Genomic DNA, 12,273 nt, shown 5'->3' with positions numbered 1-12,273 from the left:
AAGCAATACTTGCAGAGAATTGTTTCATTCCAGCCACAAAGGGATTCAGACCCCTTCACTGGGCCAGAAGAGGAGTTTATCAACAGCAGGACCAGATGGGGAGGACAGAGCTTTTCCCCAGGCTGGAGGTGGGGCTGGCACTGAGCTCCCAGGCCGCACGGCCTTGAGGACGGCGCCTAACTTCCCCGGGCCTCAGTTTGCTCATCTGTAAAGTGAGAGGGCTGGCTCGGGTCACTGGTGAGGGCTCCTCCGATCCTTCCGTTGAGGGACCCTCCTCCACAGCACCCCTTTCACGTTATCTGTGGGGAAACTGAGGCTCTGAGAGGATATGTCCCCTGGGCCTGGCCACCTCTCGCCAGAGTTTCCTTGAAGGTGCTGCGGGCTCTCAGGCCGAAGTTGGAAGGGCCGGGAGCCCCCCGGTGTGCGTGCTGCCTGCCGGCGTCCCTGTGAGGCGCGGGGGATGGAGGACTCAGCAGAGGTCCTCAACCACAGGTGGGAGGCCAACCTCCCAAACACACGGAAGTGGCAAGGCGGGTGGCACACTCTGCCACCACACGGACTGGGGAGGGCTATTAAAAAGCTAGACTCTTGAGACCGTAAATTCCTTAACAAATTTCCAAATGCCCAAGGGACCTACAAGCTGAAGGGAGGAGAAGGCTATCTCATTTTAGAGGTCCCCGAGGACCAGGACACCCCTCTGTGGGGGGTGGGGGCTTCGGAAGTCCGTGCCACCTGTCATTACTCAACCTGGCCACCCAACCTCCTGAGCCTCCCAGCAGGCGCCTCCCTGCCACCCCTCTGCACATCTCTACTCCACCCTGCATAAACTAAATTTGAATACAAGTCTGTGGCAGGGTGAAATGGGTAAGCCTGCACACCGGATGCTGGGGCTCAGATCCTCACTCCTTGACTCACTCACTCTGCAAACCTGGGCAAGTTGCTCAACCTCTTTGGCCCTCAGTTTCCTCGTCTATAAAATGGGAATAGCAGTACTTACTTCATGGGATTCTTTGGAAGGTCAAATGAAATAATCTACACAATAGTAAGCCCTCAAACCTTAGACACTCACATCAATCTCCTTCCTATCCCACAAATAAGTTCCATCCTGCCCCTGTTTTCTCTCACAGGTTCTCCTGCTTTTTTCCCCTTTTACATGAGACCCATCCCTTGAACCTCAGCTCAACCCTCTCCTCCTCCAGGAAGCCCTCCCTGAATGATCTTCCAAAGCTCCATCTTTCCCTGACTTAGCTACACGTTTTATACTTGTTATATTTGCAGAGACTAGTCTTTGCTCCTTCATTGTGTGGGACCCAAATGCACTGAGCACAGATCCTCAGCTTCTGTTTTCTTCCCCATCTCTTTCCCCCAATGCCCCTGCCACAGTGCATGCACATAGTAGGTGCTCAAGAAACACATGTGCTTGTTAACTGCAAGAGTTGAGGACACTGGCAACTGAAATCCTGTTGCTCCTGACCAGGTCTTTTTTTTTTTTTTTTCCCAATCTATTTTTAGAGTTTAAATGTTCTTAAAAAAAAAAATACCCAATCCCACTCCGTCTTTGCATTACAACCACACCAATCTTTTCATGTCAGCCAGATGTACTTTTCCCTCCTCCCCACCAGAAATACACGCCAGAATTTGAAAAATGAGGCACTGGATCTGAGAGTGCGAGATAGAGAAAGCGCTCACTAAACCCTGACTATTCTGGTCAGGCTGAAAACTTGGGGAGAGATTAGCTCTGGGTGAGAAGGAGGTTCTGGCGGCTCAGCACGGGGCTGGCAGAGCTTGGTGTTCTGTGGAGGGACAAGTGGGTCAGCAGCCCAGAGCACTGGCCCTCGTGCGGGGCAGGCAGGCAGGGATTCCCCTTGAATTCAGGAGTGCGTACCGGCCACCTTCCCTGGCCGCCATGGGTAGAGGGCAGGCAGGGCTGAGGCCAGGCAGTTACTGCAGGAAAACACACTGGGGGGTAGCCTCAGTTTCTCCAGTGTGGTATGGGTGGTCAGTGGAATTGGGGATGGGTACAAGGAAGGAGTTAAAATTATGAATGTGCAGTTGTGAGCCAGATAAATGACCATTCAGTTTGGTGGGACTCTCCAGGGCAGGGGCCTTCTCACTGCTGGACTCTGGGTGGAGAGAGAGAGGCTTTCTCCACAACTTGAGTCCCGAGGTCCCCAGGAAATCACAAAGGTCACATCTCTCGGTGTTGACCAAGCGAATGCTCATTCCTGGCTACCCTGAATATCAATCAGCCAATTCAATTCAAGCACTTACTGTGTTCCAGGCGCCGTGCAGAGGGCTCACAGCAGCCCCAGGAGGTGAGGACCCTCATCTCCATCTCTGAGGATGGAGGATGAGGACACAGAAGTGCAAAGACGGTGCTTCACTCACTCACACAGAGGCAAACGCAGGCAGGCCTTGCATTGGGCTTCTCTGACCTGGGAATCCTGTGGCTGACCCTCTACCATGCCATCTTTGGCATGAGATGGAGGTAGCCATGCTTTTCAATGCCTTGGCAAAGAGCCTTTCTTGGGGGTGCCTGCAGTTTCCAAGCCATCGCTCTCTGCCACCCCGGCCTGGCCAGGAGCAATGGAGAGGCTGTCGCTAGGAACGAGAGGTTCAGGGAGAACTCAGAGGCAGGTGGAGGGGGAGGCCGACTCTTGCTCAGATTTGAGTAGTGCCAGGGCATCTGCCAGACTGCCACCCTCCCTTTTCCCAGATGAGATGGGCCCGGGGCCCGGGTGGTGGCAGCACCAGTGCAGCCTGCCACCCCTCCAGCCCAGGGACCACGGATCACATGGCATTGCCCTGTCTGTTCAGTTTTCTCCTCGACCTCACAGAGTCCCTGGTGCCCATGTGGGCCTGGCCTGCCGGAGACGCTCGGTCAATATTTGTGTAGGAAATGAAGGACCAAGGGACTCAGTCTGCCAGCTCAGATCCTCTCCACACCAGAGGGCTGCAGCAGCTCCAGGTTCCCACGTAGCCCTCTAGATGGACCTAGACGTCCACCTGCCAGCAAGTCCACTCTAATGTTCCCCCTAAGCCACCCCTTGCCCTACCCCAGAGGGACAAATGGAGCAGGAGCAAATGATCCATTTCCACACTTGAGAAGTAAAGTGTGTGTGTGTGGGGGGCGTTGGCACCAAAGGGAGTTGGCTCCCCTTCAGGGTTCTGGAGACCCTCCGCTGCTCGCACGAGGTAGGGGTGAGTAACAGTGGGCCTGGGGCCAGGCCGGGTTTCCAGTAGAGTCCTGGGAGGGGCGGGGGGGGGCACCCTCAGGCGGAGGACTGCGCTGGCACCGTAACCCCCGGGGGTTTGGGTGGGGTATGCTGGAAGAGGTGCTGAGGGCTGGGTGAGTGAGTGTGTCTTCCCCCAGCCCGAGGGTGGGGCTGGCACGGGGGCCGGCCTGGGGAAGGGGCTGTCCTAAGTGTCGCTGGCTGGCGGGGGCTGCGCGGGGTCTCAAGACGCGCGCTGAAGGAGTGGGAAGGGAAAGGGCTGGGAAGGGAAGCGGGTGGGAAGGGAAGGGGGCGGGCGGCGGCCGAGGGGCGGGCGGCTTTGGGGTGGGGGTGGAGCCCGGACCGCAGCGCCCGCCGCCCGCTCGGCGCTGGGGCCGCCGCCGCCTCCGCCGCTGCTCTCAGCTCGGGGACGCCAGGCCGCCGGGGAGGGCGCGCGGTGCGGCTCGGCGCCTGCGGCTGCGGCTGCGGCGCGCTGGGGCGCGTGTCCCCGCCCTGAGCCCGGGGCCGTGCCCGGGAGAACGCACTCTGCCGGTCGAGCCGGCTCGTGCCATGAAGAGGGGCCGGTGAGGGGCGCGCGGAGGCGGAGGACGAGGAGGGAAGCGGGGGCGGAGGGCGCGGGGGGCGGAGGATGCCGCCGCCACCGCCCGCGGGCTCCCGGCGAGCCTGACCCAGAGCCGAGGATGGAGCCGGCGCGCCCCGGACCAGGTACTGCCGGGCCCGGCGGACCCCGGGGAGGGCGGGCGCGGACCCTCCGCCGCAGCAGCCGGGAGCGGCGCGGGCGCGGTGCGAGGCGCCCTCGGCTCGCGGACTGTCGCTGCCGGCGGCGCGGCGGGGGCTGCTGGCGCGACCGGGAGCGTCCGGGGCGGGCGGCCGGCTGCGCCCAGATGCCACCACCCTCCCCGCGCCTTTTCGGGGAGGGCAGCAAACTTGAGCCGAGCGGCGGCCCCCCAGGCGCCCGGTTCCCCTCCGCTGCGGGGCGCGCTCAGGGGCTGCCCGGGGCTCGCGGTTCCACGGCCCGCCCGGTTCCCGGCAGCTGAGGCTCCTCGAGACCCTGAGGTCCCCGCGCCGGCACCAACTTTCCTAGCCGGGGCTGCGCCCGGGGCTGGAGGTGCCCTCGGCTCCCCGCCCCTAGCCCTGGCCGGCTGCTCAGCACGCAGCGCTGAGCGGGTCTCCGGGCGCTGGAGCCGCCCCCACGGCAAATCAGAGCCCCCCACGGGAAGTCGGACGACGCCCCTCCTCCTCTCTGGAACGACCCGGGACGCAGCTTCCCTCAGGCTTCGGGAACCCGGTGCTGTTCCAGTAACAGCCCCAAGTAGCCCTAGCAGGGATGGGGTGGGGGTGGGGGGGGGCTTTAAAAGGCCAAGTTACCTGAGGAAGGTAAGGCCCCAGAGTGGCACATCAGCCTGATTTCCCACACCACTGTGCCCTCTCCCCCCAGGACCTGTCCACCCCCAGGGCTAGCTTTCTTATTGCTGGCGTTTATTCTTTCCTGTTGGACTAAAAACTGTTTCCAAGCCTGGGTTTCCTCAGAAGGGCCACTCCTGGCCAGGGTGGTGGGGGCAGGGGCAGGAGGTGGGTGTCCAGTCAAGGACAAAATTTCAGTCCACTGTCTTCCGGAGGGCCGGCAGGAGCAGGCGGCAGGTGGCTGGGTCTCTGCTGGGCAGGTAGCTGCTCCAGCCAGCCCCGTAAAGCGTCAGAGGCCAGCACCTGGGGGCGGCAGCACCAGGTACCTGCTTTGGGAGATTCCTGGCCTGGGGGGTGAGGCCCAGCTGCCTCGGGGCCCAGAGACCATGTGTGGTCAGGCAGCTCCAGGCTCTGGTCCTTGGCAGCCAGGGACACTGACAGACTTCGTGACCCTGTTCCATTTTCAGAGTGCTTTCACTGGCATGACTCACCTCGGATTCACCAGGGAGGTATCAAGCCTCCCACCTATTCCAGCTCCCTCCCTCCCGGGCGTTCTGGGAGTGGCTGGGGAAAGGAGGGAGTGGGTCCCACCTCTGGGCTGCCACCCCCTGCGGGAGGCCAGGAGGCTGGCAGCGCAAACTTTCATTTCCTGGCCACAGTCCCTAATCCTGCTGGTGAGCGACCTTACACCGGCCAGGCTGCTGCGGTGGGGAGGAGAGGAGAGCACAAACCAGAGGAAGGCGCCCCTAATTTAATTATCCCCCAACTGCGCTGGGGCTTTGCAGTCATGGCCACGCCACGCCCCCCCATTAGCACTAAACACCTGGCCTCAGCCTCTATAGAGGGGAAATGTGTCAGAAGAGACACAATCCCTCCCGGAAATCCACATTTCTCTCTTTGCTGAATAGTTGCCATGCTTTTGGCCAGCGATTTCCTCTTTGACATCTGAAGTTAAGCTCCTCTGGCTTCACCTTGGCCCCTCTGCCATCTCTGCTCTGTGCTGGCCCCCCACCCCCGCTCCGGGCTCCAGCTCCAGGGGAAGGGAGATGCTGCTGGGGCTGATATTGGGCGGGGGGGTGGGGGGGAAGGTGCTAGCACATCCACGCGGGTGCACCTCTGTGGGGAGGTGTCCAGACGCCAGCCCTCATGGGGAATGGGGGGGCAGGTTGGTGCTCCCCTGGGTCCCCTGCCTAGCCCCTCCCCTGCCCACCGTGGGTCTCTCTTTACTTTCTTAGCTCCACTCTGCACTGGTGCGGGTAGGGAGCGTTTGATATTCATAATCTGGTTCAGAGAAGGTCCCGAAGCCCTGAGTCACTGTATGGTTTCCATGGAAACAGACTTGTTCGCAGGACTTGGTGTAGCAGGCGGGCGCGGTGGGGGAGAAGGGAAACCTATAGTGAAATCAGGCTCCACAGGTGTGGCGGGAGTTGGACCAGCTCCCTAGGGCGGGGGGCACGGCCGGCTCTGCCTCTTGGGGGCGGCGCCCTCTCGTCCACATCTGCCCGGTGCCTGAGGGCTGCCTCTCCCCGGGGCCCTCTGATGAGGTGCAAGGCCAGGGCTTCCTCTCTGTGCCTCACTTTCCTCCTCGGTAAAAACGGGGAGGAGAGCTGCGCCCACCTCATTGGGTTGTTGTGAAGGTTGTGGCTGCGCTTCGTGCAGTGCCGTGGTCGGGGTTGGGTGAGCCGTCTCCTCGGACAACTCGGGGGTGTGGGGGGGTGGAGGGCGCCCCCTCGGCAGGGCCACCTGGTCCCCTCCTCTGCTTCTGGCCTCCCCCCTCTGGGTCTTTCTTCCATGGGGTGCTTATTTAGGGTTGCTGAGGGTCCACCCCGCCTGTCCTGGAACCTTGTGGGAACAAATCCCCCAAGCCTGAGCTCCCGAGATGGCCCTGTGAGGGCTGGCCCTGGGGGAGGGCACCCTTCCAAGGAGGAGCAGGAGGGGAGGGACAGTAGAGAGAGATGATGGTCCTGAGGGCAGGAAGAAGGGGTTGGGTGAGGCAACCATCTTATCTTGGAGAAACTGGTCCATCTGGCTGCAGAAGGACCTCCCTGCTCACTAGCAGCCAGAGAGGAGTCCAGGCCTCTCCAGAAAGGTAACAGATTCGTTACCTTTCTGTTACCCCGCCGGGTAAGAGCCCCTGTCACTGAGGCATTCCTGAGACAGCCTGTAAGTACAGAGAGACTTGAGGCCCAGCCCGAGCCAACAGCCGCTCGGCGATTGTCCGGGGCCCTGGCAGGGAGGGGGCACCGCCGCACTCCCCCCTGCAGTGCCTGCCTCACCGCACAGGGCAGATGCTGGGTGCCACCGGCTCCCTCACCGGCCCTCTTCTGCAAGGCGGGCTGCGGCCCCCAGCTCCCGGTTAGGGTGCAAGGCTTCCGTGAGGACCGCAGGGCCTTCCTTCTGTTTCACAGATGGGAGAACGGAGATCCCTGAGATTTGCCAGTTTGGCTGGCGTCTGTGCCAGCTGTGGCCTCTCCTGGCTCCACACCAGCCCTGGATGCTGCCTGGCATCCCCCCTGCTGCCCCCCTTCCCCAGCTCTCTGTTTCCTGCTGAGGTCCTTACCCCAGATCGCTGGGCCCCTTAGCTGTCCTCGGGGGTGCTTACAACACCCTCAACCTAATATCCTCTGCCGAGTTCGTTGGTGGACCGCTTACGTACGTCCCTCTCAGGATGTGAGATGAGAGCTTAATGCAGATGTGAGATAACAGATGACCTGTGGCTGCCGGGTCTTGGCAGCCCTGCGTCCCACTCCCCGACTCTTTGCCCCCCAGTCCCTCTCCCGGCCTGGCCTCTTCCACCTGGGTCCTGGGCCCTGTACCTTGCTGTACCTGGGACAGGTGCTCAGGGCCAAGTCTGTTGGAATTAATTGTGTAAGATTACTCGAGGCGCCGATCAAATGTTTTGCTAGAAATCAAGATATATTACCCTGCCTGCCTTTCCTTCATCTACCTGTCTTGTAATTCTATCAAGAAAGCTATCGAGTTTGTCGGGCATGATTTGTTCTTTATAAATCCCCACAGTGCCGCGTGGGGTACAGGGCTCTGCGTTTTCCAGATGTTTTGGAGATTCCCTCTTTGTGTTTGCTCTGTGATTAGAGCTGGGGGGCTGTGGGCCTGGCCTTGTCCAGAGCACTCGGCTCCTCCCCGGGCCCGTGCGGGGCACGGTGAGGGCCGCGCGCTCTCCCCCACTGGCTCGGCAGGACAGATGCAGAAGGCAGACAGATAGACAAGCGTCCTGAAGGCTAGGAAGTGCTGTCGTGGGGTAACTGCTGTGTGTCAGGCCTTGCACTGCTGCCATCTCTGTTCAGCCCCTCTGCTGCTGGAGGGAGGGTGGGAGCATGGGGGGGCCCGGAGGGTGAAGCTGCGCAGCCGTCAGCAGTGGAGCCAGGGCCCGAGGCTTGGTATACCCCACTTTTGCTCCCCCCACGCATGGTGCCAGGAGCGCCCGGGGTCTCCGGGTTTTAGGAGGTGGAAGTTGGGAGGGAAGGGAAGCCTTTGGGGGGAGTAGGTGGAGGCCGGGCCTCGCCGCCTCCACCAAACGTCTCGGGCACACGCAGTGCCTGACCCCGTGAGCCGGGTGAGTGGGCACGTAACCCCTTGGCCCCTGACCCGGGGACGCAGGCAGCTGTCGCCCTTACCTCCTCGGCCGGTGGAGAGGGTGGGTGAGATGATGCGTGACCAGTGAGTAAGCCACGCTGGGACCTCGGTCAGCAGCTGTCGCCACAGAGAGAGGCCCCTGTTGACTCAGGGCAGGGACAGGGGCAGGGGCCCGTGTCCCGGTGACCATGCCATGTTCCTAAAGGGGGGCCGGGTTTCCTCCAGTGCCTCCCACCAGGCGAGAGAGGGTGGCCCGGTGAGCTGCACGGCCGCCTGGGGGTGTTCACGCTGGAACCGACTGTGGGCTGGTGGTGAGCTCTGGGCTGAGGGAGCTTCTATCTGGCTTGAGCCCAAGCCCCATGCCCCATTCCCCACTACTGTAGGCCAGGTGGAAATCCAGACATCCTTTGATGTCTTCTTGGCAGCATGGAATTTGGGTATTCCTGGGCCCGTGACCGTAAAATTGCCCAGTCTCCTTTTACTTCCCCAGCCTGGGCCCGGAGCTGGGTGGGGAGTAGAGTGGGCCGTGGTGGCTGCCCCTCAGGCCGGACCCCGCTGCACGCAAGCCCATGCCCCCCGTCCAGCTGGGAGGGCCTCCCCTGGGAAATGGTGAGGTAGGTCAGGCCTTCATGTAGGCCAGGGAAGCAGCCAGGAGGGCGCAGGGTGGGCTGCCTGGAGGAGGTAGGCTCAGCTCTGCAGAGAGAAGACCCTTGGCACCAGGGAATTCTTCGTTTGGGAGGGAGAAAGCCCGTGAGGGGACTGGTTTGGCAGGGCCCATGGTGGGGGGCCTTCCCGGTTCACTCCACCACCCCCTGGGTCTCACCTCCCAGGCTCCTTTCCCCAGGATGCCTGGGCCCCCCACCCTCTGTGACCCCGCCCCTTATACCCCTTCAGTACTCCCCAGAATCCATCTGGCCTTATAGCTGCCCTTCCCCCCCGGCCCAGGTCCCCAGAGGGGCCCTTCAGGGGCACCACCCCCCTTAGGCTCTCCCCTGGCTTTGACACCCTTTAGGGTCTCCCACGATCTCCCCCCTCTGCCGCCCCCTGCCATGAGGTGGCCGCCCAGCAGCTGCTGTCCGAGGGACCCGACCCCTGGAGACGGTCAGCAGGTTATCCGTGGGGTGAGCGTATGCCCAGGTGAGAGTGAAGGTCACAGTCAGGGTGGGCACAGCTGTCCGGGGACCCTGCTGGACCCTTGGCCCCGGCACTCCCTGCCTCTCCCCTCCGGCGTCTTGGTGCCAGCTTGATGCTCTTGTTCTTGGGTGTGGTCAGGAGGCTGGGGCCAGGGCTCGGGGTCCTCAGGGCTGACCTTGAACCGGTCCCCAATGCCTAGCGGCATCGCATGGTGGGCCCCTCCCTTGCCTGGGCCCCCCGCCCCTACCTGAGAAGGGTGGTGCTGGCACCTGGCCTGTGGAACGGAGCCGTGCCTCTGGTCATCTCCCGGAGACCCTCCTGTTAGAGCCCCGAGGCCGGGTGAGACTGGGCAGCACCGCCCTCCTCTCCGCGGGGGGGCCAGCTGGGCCTCAGGTGCAGGGAGGAGAGGAAACTCGGGGCCCCTCCCCCAGCCCGCGGGCAGCAGCTGCCCTCTCCAGCTCCTGTTGATGTTTTCCCATCCTTGAGGCTGGGGGATGGGCCCATCCCAGTACCCAGGGGGTGGGGCCTCGTGGCTGCTGGGGGTGGCTGGAGGAGGGAGGGCAGGAAACTGGGGCCCTTCTGTAGGAGGGCTGGCTGAGACAGGGACCGGGCCCTGTGACTCCTCTTCCCCTGGGGAGCGGCCTGACCGGGAGGGAGGTCAGTCACTCTACCCACTGTTGCTGAAAACTCTCCTTTTGGCTCCGGTGGTGAGGGGCCTACTGTGGCCTGGCAGTGCGGTCTCCAGCCACCCAGGCCACGGGGGCTACAGTGGAGGGGGCCGCGACTTCTGCTTTAACTTCTTTCAGTATTTCCAGGCCAGCATTGTCTGTTGGAGGGTTCGAGGAGTTCCTAGAATGATGCTCCTGGGTCCTCCCTGCTCTGTGCCCGGCCCTGTGCAGTGGGGTTGGCACCGTCTCTCTGGCTCACCGCCCAGCTATGTGAAAGGTTCCGGGATTGTCTCCATTTCATCAGTGAGGCCAGCCGAGGCCTCTGGAGGCCGAGGGCCCCACTCCAGCCATAAAGGCTCCAAGGCGGCGTGGGGCCTGCTCTCCGGGTGTCCCCAGAGTCTTCACTTGTGGACAGCAAGTGGCCTGCTCTGGAGGCATCAGAGCCCCCACGAGGCAACCGGGTGGCCCCTAAAGGTGGACCGCCCGTGGGGCCTGGGTTAGCCAGGCATGCTGGCACCGCCAGCCTCCGGTGCTTGGCTTGGAAACCGACTGTGAGAATCTGCCCCACCTGGGGTGCCTGAGGATGTCTGAGCTGGGAATCTGCCCTGGCGTCCGTGCATGGGTCACCAGGGCCCAGGGACACTAGAGATTGCACACAGACACTGTGTGTGTGGTGGGGCAGGCGTGGGACTCACAGCCCCTCAGGTTGAGGCGGGCGTCACCCCCAGAGAGAAGCGCTGTTGCCTCCAGGCCACCTGGCTTGACCCAGACCAAAGAGGACTGAGTCTGGACGTGGTCAGATCCTCTCCCTTGTCAGAGTGCCCCACCCCCGTCAGAGCCCCCCCATCAGAGTGCACCCCATCAGAGTGCACCCCCCTGTCAGAGCCCCCCGTGAGCGGCACTGACTGAGACACCTGCTGGCATGCTGCCCGCACTGAGGAAGGCTGGACCACAGCCCCATGAGATCTGTCCTTGGGTTTATTAGCCAAGGAGGCCCCGAGGACATGTTTTGTCATGGTACCCGCACAGGGCTCTCTAGGAGGCCCTTGGGAGAAACCCTGTGCTGGATTCAGTGTCGGGAATAGCCAGACCTCTCATGAGCAACTACCGTAATGTTTATCTCATGGATCTCGTGAAGCTTGTAAATGAAACATTTCCCCTATCCCACTGGCTGCCAGGAAGCTCTAACCCGTAGGTGTAGCCCACGAGTGGCTTGGCTCTTGCGTGCTGGTTCTTTTGGACTTTCATACCCTAATTTCCCCCCTGCTTCATTTTCATCGCCTCATTTTCCTCAGGAATAAAAAAAACCTCACTATTTTCGTGTCATCATGGAGAGCCTTAACTAAACAAACATCTACGGTGGATCCGTGCTGGCCGCTGAAGCCCAGGGATTAAGCTTTCCTCTTGGCAGTTGCAGTCCCAGAGGCCACTTTGCCACCCTCTTCTTCGTGTCCAGTCCCCCCCCCAACCTTGGCCCAGTTCCTGAGACTCCACAGCCTCGGGGCCCCTCCACCCCGGTTCCTCAATCTGACCAAGAATATGATGTTCAGATTCCTTTTTCTCTGTGTCTCCTCCCCGTCTCCCCAGGGCTTCACAGACTCTGTAGGGAGGAAAAGCTGGGAGGGGAGTCATTTCCCCAACTCAAACATCAGCTGCTCCCTGCAGCCCGGCGCCTCCCCACGTCCTGTTCTTTCTGCCTCTGCCCTGTCTCAGCAGCCCCAGCCATCCGCTCTGGTCCTTAGCAGCCCGCCCGGGCAGAGAGAGCCCAATTCTGGCAGAGAGGTGGTGACTTGGCCCCGGAGCCCTGGAAATGGAGGGGAGAGGAGGAGGGCTGGCTGGCAGTGCGTGGGGACAGGAGAGGCGGCCTGGCAGGGCTCCGGGGCTGATTCTCCTGGCTGCATGGGCGGCTTCCCCTGTTCCAGCAGCCTCAGAGACTCAGGCTGAACCAAAATGCTCAGTGAAAACCGCTTCCTCCACCCAGCGCTCCAGGTACCCCCTTGCAGACTCTAGTTACCACTTGAGCACAGGTTCTTTCAGTGGTTGTGATACACAGGTATGAGTGCACAGACACACACACACAATCGGAAATCGTGCACGTGCTGTGGCCCTAGCTTTCTTTGTCCACTTAATACATCCTGGGTGATTGTTCCACATCAGTACATGCAGATCTGCGGAGCCTTCTCTGATGTAGTCTGGTTGAAAAGAAAATTCCAGAGGGTGGGGCCTTCTGTGCCTGGGGC

At 61.7% G+C, this 12,273-nt stretch overlaps 1 protein-coding gene across 7 annotated transcripts in view; it reads left to right on the top strand.

Moving 5' to 3' along the window:
* CHST1 (carbohydrate sulfotransferase 1) overlaps window positions 1-12,273 on the top strand; it is a 72,211-nt gene that overhangs the window by 50,499 nt on the left and 9,439 nt on the right. For 2 of the 7 annotated variants that reach the window (XM_077114495.1, XM_077114501.1), the window contains exon 1: window positions 3,670-3,938. The exons of 3 other annotated variants lie outside the window; for them this stretch is intronic. The gene's annotated coding sequence lies outside the window, so the exon portion shown is untranslated. Of the gene's footprint in view, window positions 1-1,495; window positions 3,202-3,669; window positions 3,939-12,273 lie in introns of those variants that run through there. 2 more of the 7 variants (XM_077114500.1, XM_077114499.1) reach the window with 2 other exon arrangements.

Source organism: Tamandua tetradactyla, chromosome 8, assembly GCF_023851605.1.
Source record: "Tamandua tetradactyla isolate mTamTet1 chromosome 8, mTamTet1.pri, whole genome shotgun sequence".
NCBI classification, from domain to species: domain Eukaryota; kingdom Metazoa; phylum Chordata; class Mammalia; order Pilosa; family Myrmecophagidae; genus Tamandua; species Tamandua tetradactyla.
The sequence above is the reverse complement of the archived record's forward strand: the minus strand, read 5'-3'. Positions and strand labels throughout refer to the sequence as shown.